Genomic DNA, 22,696 nt, shown 5'->3' with positions numbered 1-22,696 from the left:
AAGGAAGGAAGGAAGGAAGGAAGGAAGGAAGGAAGGAAGGAAGGAAGGAAGGAAGGAAGGAAGGAAGGAAGGATCCCCCAAAACAATCACCCTACATCTGATTTCTAATTTTCAGTGGTATTTTTCCAGAGAGTTAATATGTGCATCTTTCTTTGTATACTGGCTTCGTTTACAACAGAGGCACCAGCATATCAAGCAAAAGACTTTTTACACAAGAGATATTTTGAAGAAAATGCCCTCAAATCCCCATCTGTAGGCCCTGGCTGCCTTTTGCCTCAGGCTCAGCAACTGTCAGCTGAAACCCCACCTTCAAGGCCTTTAAGCTTTCAAGATTTCTCTTTTGGCTTCTACCTTGTCTCACAGCCAGCTGAGATGAGGTTTAATGTTAAAAAGCAAGAAAATGAGGGGATAGGACAGCCTCCTTCTTCCTTTTCCACATTGAAAAAGCTCCCTTTCTTCCCTTCCAGCTCTATTCTGATTCAAATGATTCAGATTGCACCAGGGGGCGCCCTTGGATATGAGAAGGGAACAGGCGCTTCTCTTTTTGGCCACTGGAGGGCGAAGGTTTCGGCTGGCTTTCCAGAGGAGGCTGAGAAAGGAGGGACATCCCTGAGCCTTGCCTCTCTATAACATTAGCATTTGCTCTCCTTAACCCTTGGAGTTCCTATGGTGGTGAAAATGCTGCAGGAGAGACTTGCAGGGGAGGGATCCAGGCATGGTGGGGGGTGGGGTGGGCTCTTCCCATGCAAAGAGAGGCTGAGAAGGGAGAGAGATACATGCCAAGCTCTCTTCCGAGTTCAATCCTAGATCGAGTGCATGATGGAGGAAACCACCAGGTTCTCAAAAATTCAAGCCTGGAAGTTCAGGAGCCTCCGATACCAGGAAGCTGAGGGTCCCCGAGGACTTTGCAGCCAACTCCACAACTTTTGTAGGCGATGGCTGAGTCCAGAAAAGCACACCAAAGCCCAGATGCTGGACCTGGTTGTTCTGGAGCAGCTCCTGTTCCTTCTACCCCCAGAGATGGAGAGTTGGGTGCGGGAATGTGGAGCAGAGACCAGCTCCCAGGTGGTGGCCCTGGCGGAAGGCTTCCTCCTGAGCCAGGCGGAGGAGCAGAAGGAGCAGGTTGAGTTGGAGGTGAGGCACTTTAGGGAGCTCAAATGGGAATAGAAAATGTGTTTGAATACTTCCCAAACTTCTCTGGCATTTATACGTGGAGATCGTCCACAAATTCTCGTAGGACATTGTTCCATTGTTTTCTCACTCAACCTCACTGATGGATATTGGGGGCTTTGAGGTTGTGTTCCGGATATAAGAATCCACTTTATTTTGTTTGACGTACATTAATTCTGCTTCTTTTTTTCTTCCTCTGATTTGAAGTGCTGCACTGTGGAGATGAGAGATCCAGAGGGAAAGAAGAACCCCTCAAATCCCACTCAGGAGCTACCTTTCAAGTGGTTGCCTTGGGAAGATCCAAGTCGGGACACCTCAGGAGGTAATTGAAGATCCCTCTGTCTTATCTTTGCTATATCTTCTCTTCTATAGAATACCTACTCTATTTTGTTAATTATGCACTTTGAAATCATTTATTCCTTACAGAGAAACAAAGAATGAAGTTTTCTGGTTTTTCTGGTAGACCTCAAAGAGCTGTTGAACCTCCAAATCAAGTAAGAAAGATTTGTGTTCCCCCTTCAGGAATTGAAGGAAATGTGTAGAGTGCTGTCTCCTTTTATTTTCCCTCCTTGTTTGGATTGGATTATTTTGGTGTTCCTGAGTGACATAGAAAGCACAATAGTAGGTTCAAGTTGGTCTCAATCAGCATAGCTTCCTGTGTAGAATATTACTGGGACATGATGGTTTGTCATTTCTGCCCTCAGATTCTGTTTAGGAAATGTTTTCAAAGATCACCCCCACCCAACTGTCTGGAATGCCCTACCTGATTCAGTTGTCTCAGCTATAAATTTTCAGAGTTTCAGTCACAAATTGACTTCCATGGACCTCACTTCATAGTTAAGTGGTCAGTATAGGGGACGCGCATAAGTATACTGACGTGCCTATCATCCCTGTCATCGTATTTTTATTCTCTTATTTTTGTTCTCATTTTTGTTTGACGAATTCCAATAAATAAATTAAATAAATAAAACTATGAGTTTACAAGAAGTAATTTTTTAAAAGTTCTTCAGGAAGTATGAATAAACATATCACAGTGGCAGTAACTGCGAGACACCCATTCTTCTTGTAATTCTTTGACTTGGAATTTTGCAAGGCTAATGAAAAGTAACTATATGTTCACATTGCCACATTACCATTTTTAAAAAGCCTTGTTTATAACCTGTAGTTCAAAAAATAAGCAAATTAAAAAAAAGAAAGCAGACTATTAAAGTCCAAAAAGAGTGGCCACGTAGAGCATGTAATCAAGGTACTTTGGGATACAAAATAATTTCCAATCTTCTCATTTGTGTCTGAATTAGGAGATCAAACATTCCCGCTTTGCAAAGGCTGAGAAAGGACCTTCCTAGGGAATTTTCTCCTCTTTGTTTTCTCCTATTCAGCCAATGGCTGAGACCATGAGATCAATAGATGATAGACAGAGTGCGAGATCAGCTGATCCAGAAGTGGGATTACTTTACTGAACGGCACTAAAGGTTTTGCAGAATCAACTTGATAAAACTTGCCCCAAATATTACTTCAGTCAAAGAAATTTTCAGATTTGACCATTTTCTCACCTAAAATTAGGATTTATGTGATGCACAGACATTTAATTGTGCATATCTTGGCTTTGGGAATTTGGGATCAATAGAACGGAATGACAGAGTTGGTAGGGATCTTGGAGGTCTTCTAGTCCAACCCCCTACTCAGACAGGAAGCCCTATATCATTTCAGATTCATGGCTGTCCATTTTTTTCTGAAACACCTCCAGTGTTGGAGCACCCACAATTTCTGGAGGCAAGTCATTCCACCGATTAATTGCTTCCAATTTCAGGATATTTCTCTTTAGTTTTAGGTTTCTTCTCTCCTTGAATACTTTCCATCCATTGCTTCATGGAACACTGCTATCATGTCACCCCCCTAGTCCTTCTGTTCATTAAACTAGACGTGCCCAATTCCAGCAACTGTTCTTTATAAGTTTTAGCCTCCAGTCCATTAATAATTTGTGTTGCTCTCCTCTGCACTCTTTCTAGAGGCTCAAGATCTTTGTAACACAGTGGCAACCAAAACTGGATGCAAGATTGTTAGTGTGGTCTTACAAAGGCATTACAAAGTGATACTAACACTTCATGTGATCTTAATTCTATCCCTTTTTAATGCATCCTATGATTGTGTTGTGTGGCCACTGTAACACAATGCTGGCTCATGTTTAAGTGATTGTCCACTAGGACTTCACAATCCCTGTTGCACTTACTACTGTTGAACTAGGTACCATCTGTTCTATGCCTGTGCATTTGGTTTTTCTCTCCTAAATGTAGAACCTTACATTTCTCACTTCTGAATTTCATTTTGTTAGATGCCGCCCAATGTGTTGATCCTTCTATATCTCGAGACTATTTTCTGGATTTTTGGTATTCCTATCAATTAGGTCTTGTCTGCAAATTTGATGAGTTCCTCTTCTATCTTCTTATCTAAATCATTGTTGAAGATGAACAATTCTTCTGAATCATCCTGTTCTCTTCTTTTTTCTGTGTTCAGGTGAGTCTTGTGTCCTTTGAGGAGGTGGCTGTGCATTTCTCTGAGGATGAATGGTCTCAGTTGGATTCTGACCAGAAAGCGCTGCATTCGGATGTCATGCTTGAAAACCATAGGAACGTGTTCTCTCTGGGTAAGAGTTTTTTAGTCCCCAATCAGAGAGTTCAAGAAGACAGATTACCCCGACAGTTTTTCATTTTTAAAAAAATTACTAATCACATATCATCTCCTGGGAGGGAGAAGGATAGGATCTGGCCTTCTCATACTCCAAGGAAGGAAAGAGTTAATGTCTCTTCGCTTAGATGTGCCATTTCTTATCTGTATTTTACAATTTTTATTTGAACTTATGCGTGGAGGCTGAAAAGAATGAGGTGTGCTTTTATGTGTCCTCTGGAGATCATACCAGAGGATTGTGCTGTCATTGTTCTCATTAACTCCTAAATATGGCGCATTAACTCCTCAATGCTAATGGGCAGGCTTTCTGTGACTACACCCACCCATCCCCCTTTACAAATGCAGAAGAGATTCTACTGTGATACAGGACGAAGCAACTTTTGCATTTGGAAGTCATGCTTGAAAACCATAGGAATGTGGTCTCTCTGGGTAAGTTTTTTAGTCCCCAATCAGAGAGTTGAAGAAGAGAGATAAAAGTTATTTTTTATTTAAAAAATAACTAATCAGATATTGTCTCCTTGGAGGGAGAAGGAAAGGATCTGGCCTTCTCGCACTCCAAGGAAGCAAAGAGTCAATGTCTCTTCGCTTAAATGCTTTCTGTACCATTTCTTATCTGTATTTTTCAATTTCTATTTGAACTTATCTGTGGAGGCTGAAAAGAATGCGGTGTGCTTTTATGTGTCCTCTGGAGCAGGGGTCATCAACCTTTTGGACCTCAGGGACCACCAAACTCATAATTTTAAATTCCAGGGACCACTAACCAGTTCTGTGGGCGTGGTCTAATTTGTGGGTGTGGCTTATTGGTCATGTAACTGGCTGGACATGGCTTGTATGTAAATATTATAAATATTTATATAAATATTGAATTTTTTATTAAAAAAAGAGCAACTTTTACCCAAAATCAGGTAAAGCAGGCAGGCAGATTGAGTTGCTCACAGAATCACAGATTCATTCAGAAATCTATCTATCTGCCATCAGCTAGCTCAGTCTGTCACATAAAATTTGCTTGCTGTGAGTCTGCACTGAATAATAGAAATTTCAGTCCTAAAGGAGGTTCGACTGTGCTTAAAAGTAGAGCCGAAGATTTAAAGACTAGCTAGAAAGCAAGAAATCCAACCATTTCCTGCTTTCTAGCTAATCTAAATCTCCCAGCACAGCAGAACAGCTGATGGTCAGAAAAAAAAGGAAAAATAGCAACTTAAGAGGCAAGTTTGCCAGGTAAGAAGTGAGTGGGTAGAGAGGGTTCCCACGGGCCATGTGAGCGGTGCAGCCTTGTGTTTCTGCGCAGCCTGGATTAATTGCTTTGGGCGTTCTCTGGGGGTGACATTTCTCTGTGGCCCACCAAAATTTTCTCGCAGCCCACCAGTTGGTAACTATTAACAGAGGGACACAATCAAGATCAAGGGAAGTACTAATACCACTCTATAAACCCTTAATAAAACCACACCTAGAGTACTGCATCCAGTTTTGGTCACCACACTATAAAAAAGATGTTGAGACTCTAGAAAAAGTACAGAGAAGAGCAACCAGGATGATTAGGGGACTGGAGGCTAAAACATACAATGAACGGTTGCAGGAACTGGGCTTGGCTAGTCTAGTGAAGAGAAGGGTAGACACGATAGTGGTTCCCAATATTTGAGGGGCTGCCACAGGGAGGAAGGGGTCAAGCTATTTTCTAAAGCGCCTGTAGGCCAGACAAGGAATAATGGATGGAAACTGAACAAGGAGAGATTTAACCTGGAAATAAGGAGAAACTTTCTGACAGAGAGAACAATCAACCAATGGAACAGAAGTTGCCCTTGGAAGTTGTGGGAGCGCCATCACTTGAGATTTTCAAGAAGAGATTGGACTGCCATTTGTCAGAAATGGTGTAGGGTCTCCCACTTGGGCTACAAGGTCCCTTCCAACTCTGATTATTTGTTAAATCTGTTAAATCTGCTGCTCTGGAGGTCCCCATCCTCTTTACAAATGCAGAAGAGATTTTAATACAGGAAGAAGCAACTTTCTATGAACAATGGATAAACAAAGAAAAGGCGGATAGATGCAGAGAAAGGGTAAGTGAGAAGGATTTTGAATAGACTAAGAAAAAGTGGAATAAAAACTCCTTCCTTCACTCTTTCTGACTAATGTACATTCATCCGCTAATAAGTTGGGTTTAGCAAAGCTGACGCTACAGGCTTGCCTTGACTGCACTGATTGGAATGTTTTCGAAGATACCTTTGCAGATTTGGATGAACTCACAGATACTGTAACATCATATGTGTGCTGACCAGAAACCTGCGAATATACAGTAACAACAAACCTTGGTTCATTCTTTGAACTAAACTAAATCAACTAGCTGTGCCTGACCATACTTGTAAGTAGATCATAAGCTTTCTAACAGGCAGGAAGCAGCAACTGAAGCTAGGCAAAATCACATCAGATACCTGTACAATTTGCACAGCAGGGCTGTGTGCTCTCTACTTCTCTCTACACCAAGGACTACATCTCAAAATATCCCTCTGTTAAAGTACCGAAGTTTGCAGATGATACAACAGTGATTGGTCTCATTCGAGATAATGACGAATCTGCTTACAAATGGGAGGTTGAACAACTAGCCTTGTGCGACCAGAACTTGAACTAAACACACTCAAAACTATAGAAATAATGGTAGATTTTAGGAGAAATCCTCCTATACTACCGCCTCTTACAATACGAGACCATACAGTATCAATATAGATTAGTATCTATGATAGATAAAACCTTCAAGTTTCTAGGTTCTATAATATCTTAAGACTTAATAAGAACACCTAAGATCAAAAACATCATCAAAAAAGCACAACAAAGAATGTTCTTTCTGCGCCAACTCAGAAAGACTGCCCAAGGAGCTACCGATGCAGTTCTACAGAGGAATTATTGAGTCTGTCATCTGCGCCTCTATAACTGTCTGGTTTGGCTTTGCAACAAGAGAGACACAGACTTCAATGGACAATTAGAACTGCAGAAAAAACAATTGCTACCAACCTGCTTTCCATTGAGGACCTGTATACTACACAAACCAGAAAGAGGGCTGTGAAAATATCAACAGACCCTTCACATCCTGGACATACATTGTTTTAACTTCTACCTTCAATGCGACGCTATAGAGCACTGTACACCAGAACAACTAGACACAAAGACAATTTCCCCCCGATGCTATCACTCTATTAAACAACTAATTCCCACAACACTGTCAAACTATTTAGAACGACTGTATTACTATTATTCTTCTCATCTTTCTTATTACCTATCTCTTTTTCTCCGTATAACATTGTTGCTTGTATCTTTACGATTTATATTGTTTTATTTAGTTTCCTTGCATGGTTTATGTTGATTGCTTATTTAGTGTCCTATGACTATCACTAAGTGTTGTATCTTATGATTTATGATGTATTTTTATGACGAACATGATTTATCACTTATCGCTATTATGTACACTAAGAGCTTATGTACTGAAGTTCCTTTTGTGTCTAATAACACTTGGCCAATAAAGAATTCTAGTTTATTCTAGTCTATTCTAGTGTATTCTAGTCCTAGTCCTAGTCCTAGTCCTATTCTTCTATCCTTATCCTATCCTGTTCGGTCCTGTCTTATCCTATCCATTCTTCTTACTCTGAAACCTCCAAAAATTGTGTGAGTACAGAACTTTCATGCTCAAGCCATGGAAGAGCATTCTCCCAAACCAATTCAAAAATGAAGGCCTCATGCAATGTGGCTCAGAGCATCCTAGGGTATAGGTAATCCCCGAGTTAGGACCTATCCCCCCCCCCAAGTACTTAAGACCCAGCCCCCAAATTATGAATTTTGTAGCACTACGGCTGTCATTCAGTTCCGAATGACAGTAGAGGCACTGCAAAATTCATCCTCCCCCCTTGAGACTAAACTTGCGAAAATGTAGTAAGCCATGGGTTCCTTTGCCTGCCTTGATGCATTTGTAGAAACCAGAGGACTAAAATAGTGAGAGATCATGCGAGATCAGTAGTGTGAAATCTCATGCTACTGATCCTGCAAAATCTCGCACTATATACTTTAGTCCTCTATTCTCTTCTAACTGAGGCCTGCATGAGATCCAGGTCAAAAGGCTTTGCAAACAGAGGTCAGGGGTCTTTGGTTTAAAACACTTTTGCCCAGATCTCATGCAGTCCTCAGTTCGTAGAGAACATAGTCCTAAAGTACTATAGCGAGAGATCAGTATCATGTGATCTTGCACTACTGATCTTGTGTGATCACGCACTAAAGTAGTTTAGGGACTATTCCCTGTGAACTGAGAAGAGCCCTTGAAAGCCGATGAGGCTCTGGGACAGTGAACTAGCCTTAACCCACCCCAATAAATCTTAAGTTTTCTCCTAATTCCTCCTTGGATGTTTCCCCTGATTACTCCTGATTACTCCTTAACTCAAAACTGACTTTGAGTGAGATTTGCATATATATAAATAATTGTAAAGAAAGAGATATTTTCTAGAAATTTTCAAAGTTTCATGACTCATGAATATAGAAATCATCATGTCTATATCACAGCACTGTAGGGATGCAAAATACAACATAATGGAATTTCAGAAAAGTTCAAAAGAAAATTTGTTGACTTTCTACGGTTTGAACTTTTTCCTCTAACATTGTTAATCATTTTCATTTCTCTTTTCCTTTGAAGGTAATAACGGGCAGGACAATCAAAATTCCTGTGAACTGTCCCAAGGGATCAATGCTAATGATGGAACAGAGAAATTTGGAATTCAAGTGGAATTAGAAAGCCATGAGAGAAACCAGTCAAATAATTGGAATAAGAAAAGCTCATCTTCCACTGATGCTCCGATGCAAGACTTTCACGCCCAACAAGAGAAAATAAGGAAAAAATATATTGGAAAATGTGTGAAGCTAATTAAAGCTAAATTACATGTAAACGAACACTATTTAACCCAAAACAAAGGAGAAGATGCTATAAGAAGGTTCAGAAGATATAGTAATCTTATTTTCCATAAAAGGATCCACTCAGGAGAAAAGCCATATAAATGCATGGAGTGTGGAAAAGCCTTTGCTCAGAGCAGTGACCTCAGAATCCACAAAAGGATCCACACTGGGGAAAAGCCTTTTAAATGTATGGAGTGTGGAAAGACCTTCCCTCAAAAAGGTAATCTTATTTCCCATAAGAAGATCCACACAGGGGAGAAGCCGTATAAATGCATGGAGTGTGGAAAGACCTTCGCTCGCAAAGGTAATCTTATTTCCCATAAGGTGATCCACACAGGGGAAAAACCATATAAATGCATGGAGTGTGGAAAGACCTTTACTCATAGTAATGGACTTACTATCCACAAAATGATCCACACAGGGGAGAGGCCGTATAAATGCATGGAGTGTGGAAAGAACTTTGTTCAGAGCATTGACCTTAGAAACCACAAAAGGTTCCACACTGGGGAAAAGCCATTTAAATGCATGGAGTGTGGAAAGACCTTTGCTCGGAGAGACCATCTTATTTCCCATAAGATGATCCACACAGGGGAGAGGCCATATAAATGCATGGAGTGTGGAAAGACCTTTAATCAGAGCCACAGTCTTACTGCCCATAGAAGGACTCACACTGGGGAAAAACCATATAAATGCATGGAGTGTGGAAAGACCTTTGCCCATAGTAATGGACTTACTATCCACAAAATGATCCACACAGGGGAGAGGCCATATAAATGCATGGAGTGTGGAAAGGCCTTTGCTCAGAGCAGTGACCTCAGAAACCACAAAAGGATCCACACTGGGGAAAAGCCATTTAAATGCATGGAGTGTGGAAAGACCTTCGCTCAAAAAGGTAATCTTATATCCCATAAGGTGATCCACACGGGAAAAACTATATAAATGCATGGAGTGTGGAAAGACTTTTACTAAGAGCCACATTGTTACTTCCCATAAAAGGACCCACACTGGAGAGAATTTGAAAGCCATGAGAGAAACCAATTACAATAATTGGAATCTGGAAAGCTCCTCTTCCACTGATGTTCTGATGCAAGACTTTCTTGCCCAACAAGAGAAAATAAGGAAAAAATATATTGTGAAAAGTACTAATCTAATCAAATCTAAATTACATGTAAATGAACACTATTTAACCCAAAATAAAGGAGAAAATTGTATAAGAAGATGCAATGGACAAAATTACAATGGAACATTATTGCTGTCTCTTGAAAATAATTTCCTTACATTTTACAAAGTGATTCACACAAAAGAGAAGCCTTATAAATATTTGCAATGTGGGAAATGTTTTAGAACAAATGGGCAACTTACTTCCCATGAAAGGATTCATACTGGGGAGAAGCTATACAAATGCAGAGAATGTGGTAACAGGTTCAGAACATAATCTAATTTCACATATAAGGCTCCCCAGGAAAGAAACCATATAAATGCATGGATTGTGGAAAGACCTTTGCTCAGAGTGCTGGACTTGGAAACCACAAAATGATCCACACAGGAGAGAAACCATATAAATACATGCAGCGGAAAGACCTTTGCTCGAAGAAGTCATCTTATTTCCCATAACATGATCCATTCAGGAGAGAAACCATATAAATGCATGGAGTATGGAAAGACCTTTGCTCAACGTGGTCATCTTATTTCCCATAAGATGATCCACTCGGGAGAGAAACCATATCAATGCATGGAGTGTGGAAAGACCTTTGCTCTGAGCAGTAGGCTTACTGTACTTTCCAGACAGCATACAGTAATGGGAATTGAGATAGTTAAGTTAGAATTGGGAGCTGTCCCCTTAAGAGAATGCATCATGGGAAATGTAGTCCATGTCATGTGGTCACGTCTGTAATCCTGATTGGTCACTGAATTGACCCTTGGTTGGGTTGGGGGAGGCCCTTTGTTCCCTTTCCTTGCCTGAACCCAGCAGCATGCTGGTTCCCTCCGTTCTATCGTTATGGGATGAAGAGAACTTTCTTTTTACACTATGAATTCAGCTATGCAAAGAATTGGACATTAGATGGATCTCGACATAACCATGAGTTACCTTGAGGATGCCTAAGACTGTATAATCCAATAAAGAAACTTTGTATGGAAGAATCTGTAGAGTTTGCCTGTCTGTCTATACATTCAGCCAGTAATTATAAAAGACAGAACACTAACTGTCTACAAAATGGTCCACACAGGGGGGTAGTGACAACCCCCAAATCCAGTTGGATCGGGGGTTCCTCAGCGGCGAGCACAGCAGGGACCTGCAGAGAAGCAGATTCCTGCCGCTGCCGAAGCCTTGCAACCGGAAGAGGGGCAGCGGAAGACAGAGGAGATCCAGGCAGGGGTCTGGGGTATCGCAACCCCTTTCCCCAGCCGGCTAGACTCCTTTTTCCTGAGGCGGTGGAGCGGCTGTCAGAAATGGCAGCCACAAAGGAATCTTCAACCGGATAAGACTGTGCAGGAGGAAGAACCAGAAGGAGAAGTTTTCTTGGCTGAACCGGGACATTAAGTTACTTTTAAAACACCCTGGAAACCTGACTTTCGGATTGATACATTTGTTTCCAAAAGAAGTTGTTACAGCGGCGAAAGTGCTGAAGGAAAGTTCACTCCCCTTCCTTACGGAGAAAGCAAATGAGCACAGAAAAACCTGCTTCTTTAAGGTAAAAATAAGCTCTTTGTTATAAGTGGGAAGGAGAGGATTAAAAAAAGTCTTTAAAAATTTGTTGGAGGAGACGCCTTGAAGATTATAAGACCAGCAACTAACTGTAATACGGCTTTAAAATATATTTGGGATTTTGCCCCAGGAGGAAAAATTGCAAAGAGAAGAAGAGGAAATAATTTCTGTCTGTTTGGATTGTTTGATAACTTTGACATTTGGAAATTACTTTAAGATTAAAAACATCTGGGCTGTTTTTAAAAATTTACAATGGCACCATCTGTGGATGAACTAAAAATGGAATATGAAAAATTATAAGAAAGAGAACAAAATGGCAAGGATTCATTGGGAGCTGTCTTCCACTTTTTAGAAATGGCGGTTTCTACGTACCAGCAAATACTTGAGGAAGAAGGAGAAGGAGAAGAAGAAGAAGAAAAGGAAGAAGCCATTTTTAATGGACAAAAAAGTTCGATTAAGAAAGAAAATAGGAAGAGAGGAAGGAAAAATGAGAATTTAAGATTCAATAAAACAACCAAGAAAAAAAAAATAAGGGGGAAAAAAGGTACAATGTTAGAAAGCAATTGAAAAGAGAATTACAACAGAGAGGGGAAGTTAAAAGGGTGGAGGTTAGGAGAGGGGGGGGGGCAAAAAGACCAGACGGGAGAAGAAAGGGAGGGAAAAAGGGGGGAAAAAGCCACAGTCTGAAACAAGATGCCAAAAAGCAGATTTTTTTTAGAGATAAAGGATAAAGGATAGTGTATAATTAAAGAAAGAGTACATAAGATAGTATTGTAGTATTTGCATTTGAAATAGTCTATTGCAATATTATAAGATTTAACAAAATATTAAAATATTAAAATGTTTAATAATGATAGATTTCAATATTTAATAAAATACTAAAGAGAATGTGTAAAATGATTAATGCTTAGTTATAGTTTAATTCGTTATTGTCTTAATGTTATTATAAATTTACTATTTCATTTTCTTATTTTAAAATAATGTATTAATTAGAATTAGAACTAGAATGGAAATTATATACTTAACTATATTATAAGTTTATTATTCTTTTATTTTAAAATGCAACATGTAGAATGTACTAAGCAGAATCAGGATGGAAATTATGTATTATTTTAAGTGTTACTTTAGGGGAAAGATAGAAAGGCGTCACACTTTAAAAGTGATTACAGGGGAAATTCTTTGCTAAAGAGAAGAGATAAATAGATGATTGGAAAAGAACGGACAAAAGATACAAACATAATGATTTTGAAATAAGATGAAATATACAAAATGTAATTAAGAGAGTGAAAAGAAGGGAGAAGTTATATAGAAAATATAGAATGATTAATAAGATATAAATGGTATATAAGGTGAGCATGAATTTGATTTAGGTCTGTAAAAAAAGATGTAACCCGGGGCTAAGCCACTTTTCAAAAGAAGTTTTATGTTTTGTGTTTTGGTTAGCTATGTTTTGATTGTGAATTAATAAAACCTTGGAGGAATAAAACTAAAGGGAGAGAAATTTGGAAAAGACATGTATAAATGATAATTAAGGAGGTTTTATCTTTTTATATCTTGTTTTATGTTTTGTATTTTGTGTGTTTATGCTTGATTGAGAATTAATAAAACCTTGATAGAAAGAAATATAATTGAATAAAAGTGAAGGGAGAAACAATGAGAAATTTGTAAAAGATATATATGTGCTTAAATGGAAATGTAGTAATGTGGAACTATGCCTTAAAAATAATGTTTTATTTGCCTTGTTAAAACTTATAAGTAATTTTTAGAAAGGAGGTTTTATACTTTTATATCCTATGTTTTGTTTGTCTTTAAAAAATTAATAAAACTTGTTTTTTTAAAAAAACAATGGTCCACACAGGGGAAAAGCCATTTAAATGCATGGTGTGGAAAGACTTTTGCTCAAAGATGTCATCTTATTTCCCATAAAAAGGTCCACTCAGGAGAGAAACGGTATAAATGCATGGAATGTGGAAAAACCTTTACTCATAGCAGTGGACTTAGTATCCACAAAATGGTCCACACAGGGGGAAAGCCATTTAAATATATGGAATGTGGAAAGACTTTTGCTCTGAGCAGTACATTTACTATCCACAAAAAGCTCCACACAGGAGAGAAACCATATAAATGCACGGAGTGTGGGAAAACCTTTGCTCAATGCAATTATCTTGCTTCCCATGAATTGATTCACACAAAAGAGAAACCATATAAATGCATGGAGTGTGGAAAGACTTTTCCTCAAAGAGGTCATATTATTTCCCATAAGATGATCCACACAGGGGAGAAGCCATACAAATGCAGGCAGTGTGGAAAGGCCTTTACTCGTCGGAGTGTTCTTACTATCCACAACAAGCTCCACACAGAAGAGAAACCATATAAATGCATGGAGTGTGGAAAGACCTTTGCTCTTAGCAGTAGGCTCAATATCCACAAAAAGATCCACACAGGAGAGAAATCATATAAATGCATGAATTGTGAGAAAACATTTGCTCGAAGCTATGATCTTACTTTCCATAACAAAATCCACACAGGAGAGAAGCCATAAAAATGCATGGAATGTGGAAAGAGTTTTGCTCGGAATCATAGTCTTAATTGTCATAAAAGGATCCACTCTCGGGAGAAACTATAGGAATAACAATTCCACCTAGACTTAGATACCACTCCACAATGCTTCACTGCACTCTGAGCAGTTTGCAAAGTCAGCATATTTTTCCCAGTAATCTGGATCCTATTTTACCAATCCCGGAAGGACGAAAGGATGAATTAACCATGAGCCTGTCAGAACCAATTAGCCTGTAGTACTGCATTCTAACCCCTGCCCCACCATGACTATAGATTTGCATGTGTATGCATATTGTGCCTTTTTGATCCAAATGAGACAAGGTTGAATCTGACAAAATGAAATTTAATGTGGAGAAAAATAAGATTTTAAACCTGAGCAAGAAAATTAGATTACATGAAACCTGGCTCGAAAACAGTAACTGTGAGTGGGACCTTGGATTTTGGTTTGGCTAGTCTAGAGAAAAGAAGGATTAGGAATGACATGATAGCAATGTTCTAGTGTTTGAGAGACTGCCACAAAGAGGAGTGGTTCAATTTATTTTCCAAAGCATTAGAGGGTAAGACAAGAAACAATGGAAACTAATAATGGAGAGAAGCAACCTGGAATTTCCTTATACATGCTTGTTTAAAGGTCCCTAGCTTGTGTCTTATTCTTTCCATGAGAGACCACCACAAGTGGTGACCCCGACGTGATCCACGGCAGGTGGTACGTGTCCGGACCTCTGTGTTTCCTCGCCTGGAATAGGTAAAGTACGTTCTTAACTATTGCTGGACAATCGGATTTTTCAGGGAACATGGGGGGAAAACTTTCTCAGCCACAGGAACGTCATGTTAGTGAGCTGCTGAAGTTAGTCAGGACAAATTTCTTTCTCTTTAAACCTTCTGGAGGGGAGCATATAGTTCTTTCAAGAGGTAATGTGAAAAGGCTGCTGCAAGAGATCTGGCTGCAATGCCCCTGGTACTCAGAGAGAGGCTCTTTAAAGTTAGACACGTGGAGGAGAATTGGAACTATCCTTCATGAGGAACCACGAGCAACAGCTGAAATTTTGACATATTGGAAGGTTGTTATGACTGCTTTAGAGACCCAGCAACAACCTCTTTTAAAACCTTTAATAGAACCTCCTCCCTATAATGGAGTTGTGTTGCACCCTCCGACTCCAAAACTGGAGTATGTTTTCTCAACACCAACAGCACCTACTCCTATAGAGGAGAAACCCCAGCCACAAATGGGAAAAGTTCAAGCAATGATGCATCAGGCTTTCAATGAGGGGAAATTAGAACCTGATGAGATTCTCCAGATGAATTTGTTTCCAGTTAATAGGCAAGTGAATGCTCAAGGCAACCTGCAAACGGAATGGGTTCCGATTCCGTTGGCAGTACTTAGGGAAATCAAGAAAGCCGTTAAAGATTATGGTATTCAAAGTCCTTTTACAAAAGGTCTCCTGACAAGTTTGGCTACCTCACGCATGATTCCTAATGATTGGAAAGATTTAATGAGAATGATATTGAGTTCTACTCAGTATGTGGTTTTTGATTCAGAATATCAGAGGGAAGCTATCATTAGGGGACGGAATTCTGGGGGGATGTATACGCCAGACCAAATCTATGGGGCAGGTCAGTTTGAATCCACTGCTGATCAAGCTACTAATTTGCCTGATCACATATTTCCCGTGGTTATGGCAGCTGTCCTTGGGGCGCTGTCCCGCATCCAGGATGTGGGAACCCCGGCATGGTCTTTTTCTCAAATTAAGCAAACAGCATCTGAGTCCTATAACGATTTTGTGGAAAGGCTACAATTGGCTATTACCCGGCAAATTTCTAACAAGGAAGCTGCAAAAGAACTTTTGCTGAGATTGGCAGTCGAAAATGCAAACGCTGACTGTAAGCGTATCTTACAGCCTTTGGTGGCTAGAGGTGAGGTTACTCTGGCTGATCTGTTAAAGGCATGTGCAGTGGTGGGTTCTCAGGCTTACAACATGGAAACTTTGGCTATGGCATTACAAAAAGGGATGAAACCTACGGGGAATTGTTTTAATTGTGGGAAGCCTGGCCATTTTAAAGCCCAGTGCCGAGCCCCTGGGGGGGGGGTGGCTTTTAACAAAAACAAAATTAAGGACGTCCGCCCGAAGTCGGTCTGTCCAAAATGCAAAAAAGGGTTTCATTGGGCAAATCAATGTCGCTCTGATCAGAACCAAAATTCGAGAAACTAAATTTGGGGTGTACAGGTAGCCCCGCTCCCAAGGCTGTCACAAAGACATGCATACAAAGAGTGCAGGTTTGGGTTTAAAAATGTTACACTCGATTGATGTGACTTTTCCTAATCAAGTGTACATTGAGGACACTCATTTGCATGGGCCACTGCCAGAAAAAACAGTGGGATTGGTACTTCCCAGGTCTTCTGCATCAAAAAAAGGGTTCTTTGTTATTCCAGGGGTTATTGATCAAGATTATAAAGGGGTTATTAAGATACAATTGTACACTGATACTCCTGCATCATTAATGGCCGGTGACTCTATTGCCCAGTTATTATTGCTTCCATACATTCCTATGAATCCTTTAATTGGGAACCCACGAACTGGCGGTTTTGGGTCCACTGAAATGGCCAGTTCTCCAGTTGCTGCAGAATTGCTAGCGCTGACAAAAAATTTGACTACAGACCAACCAAAAATTAAAATTAAAATTCAGGGAAAATCATTTTCTGGCCTTATAGATTCCGGAGCAGATGTCTCTGTGATACGCCGAAAGGAATGGCCAAATGAATGGGCGCTTGAGGACTCTCCGGCTGTTCGTGGAGTGGGTGGTATGCAGTTTGCAAGAAGTAGTGTACATTGGTTGATGGCATTGCATAGAGCAACTGGCGAGACCGCAAGGATTCAACCTCTTGTGTTGCCCCTGCATGTAAACTTGTGGGGTAGAGATTTGCTGTCACAGTTCCGCACAAAAATTGTTATTGGATAATGGAAAAATTACAACTGTTAACCTCTCAGCCAGTTTGGATTGACCAATGGCCACTTACACAGAAAAAGCTCGTAGAGTTACATCAATTGGTAGCTGAGCAGATACAATCAGACACTCAAACAAGCGCTCCTCCATATAAAAACAAAAACGGGGGAAGTGGATGGATATGGTTTGCCTTACATACAAAACATTCTTAATATTACCTTATATACTTTAAATTTTCTAAACATGACAGGATCTCCTGCTGCTACGGCAGCCAGTAGGCATTTTGCTTCCTCCCCTTCTGCAGGAGTGCCAAGACCAAAAGTTCGATATAGGAGATTACCAGATCCAACGTGGAGAGGACCTGTCCCACTGATAACTTGGGGCCGAGGATACGCTGCCGTTGAAGATGAGGGGACAGTTGTTTGGGTTCCTGCTCGCTGCGTGCGTCCTTATCATCAGCCAAAGGGGCAAGGGGGTAGATTTGGGGGAATGGAAAAGAAACACATTGATCCAGGACATGGGGAAGCTAGCAAATCTTCATAACAAAACTGATTGTTGGGTATGTATGCACATGCCAACTCACAAAACATCAGGGCTTCCAATGGTTGCAGAAAGCGACTGGTATAAGGGACAATGCTATGGTTGTTCAGGGACGTGGTCTAACAGTTGGACTCAAAGTAACATAAATACCTTACACCTTGGAAGCCGGATCCAAGAGGTGGCGGGTATCTGTTGGACTCACAATGAGACGTTAGAGAATATGACTTACTTGGGAATATATCCGTTTTGCAACAAAACAATTGTTATTGGCAATGGAAGTCGGGTTTATCCGGATGACATGAAAACTAAAAATCTTACTTACTTTGTACATAACATTTCTCGATTTGATATCACATCCTTGATCAATGAAAATGGGTGCCCATATATTCCTGCCACATGTTGTCCCACCACGGAAGAAAACCAGTTGCCTAAATGTGCGAATGGGAATAACGCACCATCGTCCACTTATTTGGCTATGTTAATGGAGTCCTTTGCAAACCTAATCTATGCTGAGCCAGGTAAGGTTGGTCATCTCCTGGGAGCAGATTTATGGTTGCTGTGTGGCCGGATGGCCTATGATCGCATGCCAGCACGATGGAAAGGGGTTTGCACCTTTGGGAAAGTAATCCCATCTCATGTCATTTTAAAATCTTTGGGGACTGCTCATATCCGCAATGCGCGTTCTGCAACGAAAGTAAACTCTGTTTTGACCCATGACTACTGGACACAGATATCAAGGGGAATTATTCCTCCTTTAGGAGTCATGATGAACTATAGAGATTTGCATCGTTTAAACAATTGGACAATTACTATGTTTAAAGGCACCATTAAAACGCTAAAGCTGCTTGAAGAAGAGCAAGGAAAAATTCTTGACTTTGTCCTGCAAACCAGATATGTGGTGGATACTATTCTGGCTGTGCAAGGGGGAGTTTGCGCTGTGGTTCATACACATTGTTGCATGTATATCTCTGATTATTCTCCAAATATTATAGCTACTATACAGCATATGGAACAAACCTTGAAGGAGAATCCATTACAATCAGAGGGTGAGGGACTGGACGTGTGGTCTGCACTTTGGTCCTGGTTGCAAAATGGTTCATGGATTCGTCACCTAATTGCTGGAGTGATATTGCTTATTATATTTTCTCTCTGTGTATGCTGTTGTATCCAATGTCTCCCTGGACTTTTAGGAATGTGTCGGGTAAAGCCTACGGAAGGAGAACTGCTGTTGCAGATGGCGAAAAGCTACCGAGGCATCCGCGATCATAAAAAAACTAAAACAGGGGAGATGTGGGAATAAACTTTGGCTTGGTTTAGGTACTGATTAATCTAAGACCTTATACATACATGCTTGTTTAAAGGTCACTGAGATAGTGTAAGGAAATTAAAAAACAAACACTAGAAACAATCAAGCAGCTCAGACAACTGTAAACAAGTCTGTACTATATCTAATTATTGTAATCCACAATGTGATTGTACTTGCTATGCTTACCATGTACTAAAATCTCAATAAAAGGGAGCACTGGAATTTGCTCTGGGCTCTCATCCCGAGAACACTAGCTTGTGTCTCATTCTTTCCATGAGAGACCACCACAAGAGAAGCCTTATAAATGTTTGCAATGTGGAAAATGTTTTAGAACAAATGGGCAACTTACTTCACATGAAAGGATTCATACTGGGGAGAAGCTATACAAATGCAGAGAATGTGGTAACAGGTTCAGAACATGTAGTAATCTAATTTCACATATAAGGCTCCCCAGGAGAGAAACCATATAAATGCATGGATTGTGGAAAGACCTTTGCTCAGAGTGGTGGACTTGGAAACCACAAAATGATCCACACAGCAGAGAAACCATATAAATGCATGCAGTGGAAAGACCTTTGCTCAAAGAAATCATCTTATTTCCCATAAGATGATCCACTCGGGAGAGAAACCATATAAATGCATGGAGTGTGGAAAGACCTTTGTTCTGAGCAGTAGGCTTACTGTGCTGTCCAGACAGCATATAGTAATGGGAATTGAGATAGTTAAGTTAGAATTGGGAGCTGTCCCCTTAAGGGAATGCATCATGGTAAATGTAGTTAAGGCATCATGGGAAATGTAGTCCATTTCATGTGGTCACATCTGTAATCCTGATTGGTCACTGAATTGACACTTGGTTGGGTTGGGGGAGGCCCTTTGTTCCCTTTCCTTGCCTGGACCCAGCAGCATGCTGGTTCCCTCCGTTCTATCATTATGGGATGAAGAGAACTTTCTTTTTACACTATGAATTCAGCTATGCAAAGAATTGGACATTAGATGGATCCCGACATAACCATGAGTTACCTTGAGGATGCCTAATACTGTATAATCCAATAAAGAAACTTTGTATGGAAGAATCTGTAGAGTTTGCCTGTCTGTCTATACATTCAGCCAGTAATTATAAAAGACAGAACACTAACTGTCCACAAAATGGTCCACACAGGGGAAAAGCCATTTAAATGCATGGAGTATGGAAAGACTTTTGCTCAAAGATGTCATCTTATTTCCCATAAAAAGGTCCACTCAGGAGAGAAACGATATAAATGCGTGGAGTGTGGAAAAACCTTTACTCATAGCAGTGGACTTAGTATCCACAAAATGGTCCACACAGGGGGAAAGCCATTTAAATGTATGGAATGTGGAAAAACTTTTGCTGAAAGTGGTCATCTTATTTCCCATAAAAGGGTCCACACAGGAGAGAAATGATATAAATGCACGGAGTGTGGGAAAACCTTTGCTCAATGCAATTATCTTGCTTCCCATGAATTGATCCACACAGAAGAGAAACCATATAAATGCATGGAGTGTGGAAAGACTTTTGCTCAAAGAAGTCATATTATTTCCCATAAAAGGGTCCACACAGGAGAGAAATGATATAAATGCGTGGAGTGTGGAAAAACCTTTACTCATAGCAATGGACTTACTATCCACAAAAAGCTCCACACAGGAGAGAAACCATATATATGTATGGAGTATGGAAAGAGCTTTGCTCTGAGCAGTACATTTACTATCCACAAAAAGCTCCACACAGGAGAGAAACCATATAAATGCACGGAGTGTGGGAAAACCTTTGCTCAATGCAATTATCTTGCTTCCCATGAATTGATCCACACAGAAGAGAAACCATATAAATGCATGGAGTGTGGAAAGACTTTTGCTCAAAGAGGTCATATTATTTCCCATAAGATGATCCACACAGGGGAGAAGCCATAAAAATGCATGCAGTGTGGAAAGGCCTTTACTCGTCGGAGTGTTCTTACTACCCACAACAAGCCCCACACAGAAGAAAAACCATATAAATGCATGAATTGTGAGAAAACATTTGCTCGGAGCTATGATCTTACTTTCCATAACAAAATCCACACAGGGGAGAAGCCATGAAAATGCATGAAATGTGGAAAGAGCTTTGCTCGGAATCATAGGCTTAATTGTCATAAAAGGATCCATGCTCGGGAGAAACTATAGCAATAACAATTCCACCTAGACTTATATACCACTCCACAATGCTTCACTGCACTCTGAGCAGTTTGCAAAGTCGGCATATTTTTCCCAGTAATCTGGATCCTATTTTACCAACCCCAGAAGGACGAAAGGATGAATCAACCATGAGCCTGTCAGAATCAATTAGCCTGTAGTACTGCATTCTAACCCCTGCCCCACCATGTCTATAGATTTGCATGTGTATGCATATTGTGCCTTTTTGATCCAAATGAGACAAGGTTGAATCTGACAAAATGAAATTTAATGTGGAGAAAAGTAAGATTTTAAACCTGAGCAAGAAAATTAGATTACATGAAACCTGGCTCGAAAACTAAATCCAGGAAAGAAATACTTAGACTCTTGTAATTAGAGAAAAGATGTCTTTTACTGGAAGTCAGTGGTAGCAACAAGAAAATTCTGAATCTGGGTAATTAGGCACGCACATCACATATATCAAGGGAGTGAAATGTTCCCACCCCCAACAGTTCAAACGGTTCTTCCAATTAAAAGTTGTGAACTACATCATGCAGACATCTCCAGGTGGTGATGATTAGTTGACCTTGGCTTACTCAGATAAAGGGTTGCAGTTGCGCAGAGAACAGAAAGCTAAGCAGGAATGAGAAATCCTCTCCAGTTTATACAATATTAGTTAGCAACATTTGCAGCTTACATCTCATACATTTCTCCCTTCCACCCCCCTACTCATGGCAGCCAGAAAGAAGCAAAGGAAAGGAGGAAGATCTTGAAGGCTGACATTCGGCCCTCCTAGAAAAAAACACGTTAGTCTTGTGAAATATAAAAGGCACGACAAAATAACCAGTTAACATAAAAGAGACACGTACCTAGGGTTTATCAGGATAATTAGAACGAAATGCTCTGACAAGCCTGGGGGCTCTAACTTTTTCATCGACCCACTCAGCCTGGGATGAAGGAAAATGCTTCCAAGCAACCAAATATTGGAGCCGACCCCTTCATCGTTGAGAGTCTGGAATTTCTTTAACTTCAAAATGTTTTTGCCGTCAATAAGCAATGGTACAGGAGGGTCGGTCTGGATCGGTCTCAGATTGGAAGTATGTTCAGGTTTTAATGAACTAACGTGGAAAACCAGGTGAATTTGTCGAAGGCTTTTAGGTAATTTCAATTGGACTGTCACAGGGTTTACAATTCGTTCAATCAAGAAAGGACCAACATACTTAGGACCAAGTTTCTTTGACTTTTAGTGGTTTGTAGATATTTGGTGGACAAAAAGACTTTATCGCCCACTTGATATGGGTTTTGTGGAGTCCTCTTTTTGTCTGCAAATTTCTTATGAGCCCGATGTGTGTCATCCAATGCTTTACGAGCGACTGGCCAATTAAGCTGGAGTTGTGTTATCCATTCATCTAATGACTGAATACTAGGCCTCTCACAAGGGAGTTCAGGTATGGGTACAAAGTCTTGTCCCAATGCCACCTTGAAGGGGGTAAATCCAGTACTACTGTGGATATAGTTGTTATATGCAACTTCAGCAAATGATAATAGGTCAGTCCAATTATCTTGCTGATAGTTTATGTAACATCTAAGGTACTGCTCCAATACTGCATTAGTTCTCTCACAAGCCCCATTGGTTTGGGGATGGTGGGTGAAGCTTAATCCCTGGGTGGAGCCCAATAACTTCAGGAACTCCC

General features: G+C 40.3%; 2 long non-coding RNA genes and 1 pseudogene across 3 annotated transcripts in view; 2 read left to right on the top strand and 1 right to left on the bottom strand.

Annotated features, from left to right (window-relative positions):
* LOC148131833 (uncharacterized) overlaps nt 1-22,696 on the bottom strand; it is a 501,829-nt gene that overhangs the window by 85,881 nt on the left and 393,252 nt on the right. The window lies entirely within an intron of this gene.
* LOC148131840 (uncharacterized) lies at nt 183-21,651 on the top strand (annotated as a pseudogene). The gene is made up of 9 exons (XR_015748302.1): nt 183-1,134; nt 1,378-1,492; nt 1,597-1,664; nt 3,685-3,814; nt 8,522-10,208; nt 10,241-10,373; nt 10,564-10,573; nt 13,377-14,067; nt 19,945-21,651. The product of XR_015748302.1 is annotated as an uncharacterized LOC148131840 (transcript).
* LOC148131841 (uncharacterized) lies at nt 15,913-19,081 on the top strand. Its single transcript, XR_015747164.1, has 2 exons — nt 15,913-16,134; nt 17,263-19,081. It is a non-coding gene; the product is annotated as an uncharacterized LOC148131841 (long non-coding RNA).

The sequence above is a fragment of the Notechis scutatus genome, chromosome 2 (assembly GCF_049901735.1).
Source record: "Notechis scutatus isolate UNSWTSFEM ecotype Mainland chromosome 2, rNotScu1.2, whole genome shotgun sequence".
In the NCBI taxonomy this organism is placed as follows: domain Eukaryota; kingdom Metazoa; phylum Chordata; class Lepidosauria; order Squamata; family Elapidae; genus Notechis; species Notechis scutatus.
This window is presented reverse-complemented; position numbering and strand designations above follow the sequence as displayed.